Below are 300 nucleotides of genomic sequence, written 5' to 3' on the forward strand. Positions count from 1 at the left end.
CGTTTAACTTGAATGCAGAACCGGCTGTTCTCTGCATCGGGATCTCGCATGGACCAGACGTCCCCCGGCACGTTCCCTGCAGTCACCCCTGCCACGGGACAGATCCTCTCTCAGGCCTGGGAGTCCTGCCCCCCCACGACAGAGACAAACTCGACTTCTCCCAACAGGAGACGACGTTGTGCCCCGTCCAAGCAGGCCAAGTGCAGCCTTAGCTATCACAGGGTAGACGGGCTGAGGCTCTGGCCGTGCGTGCTTTGCGTGAGGCCACACGTTCTCTGTACCTGAGTCTGAGCTCCCCGG

The sequence above is a fragment of the Pteropus vampyrus genome, unplaced genomic scaffold, assembly GCF_000151845.1.
Source record: "Pteropus vampyrus isolate Shadow unplaced genomic scaffold, Pvam_2.0 Scaffold2156, whole genome shotgun sequence".
Taxonomy (NCBI): Eukaryota; Metazoa; Chordata; class Mammalia; order Chiroptera; family Pteropodidae; genus Pteropus; species Pteropus vampyrus.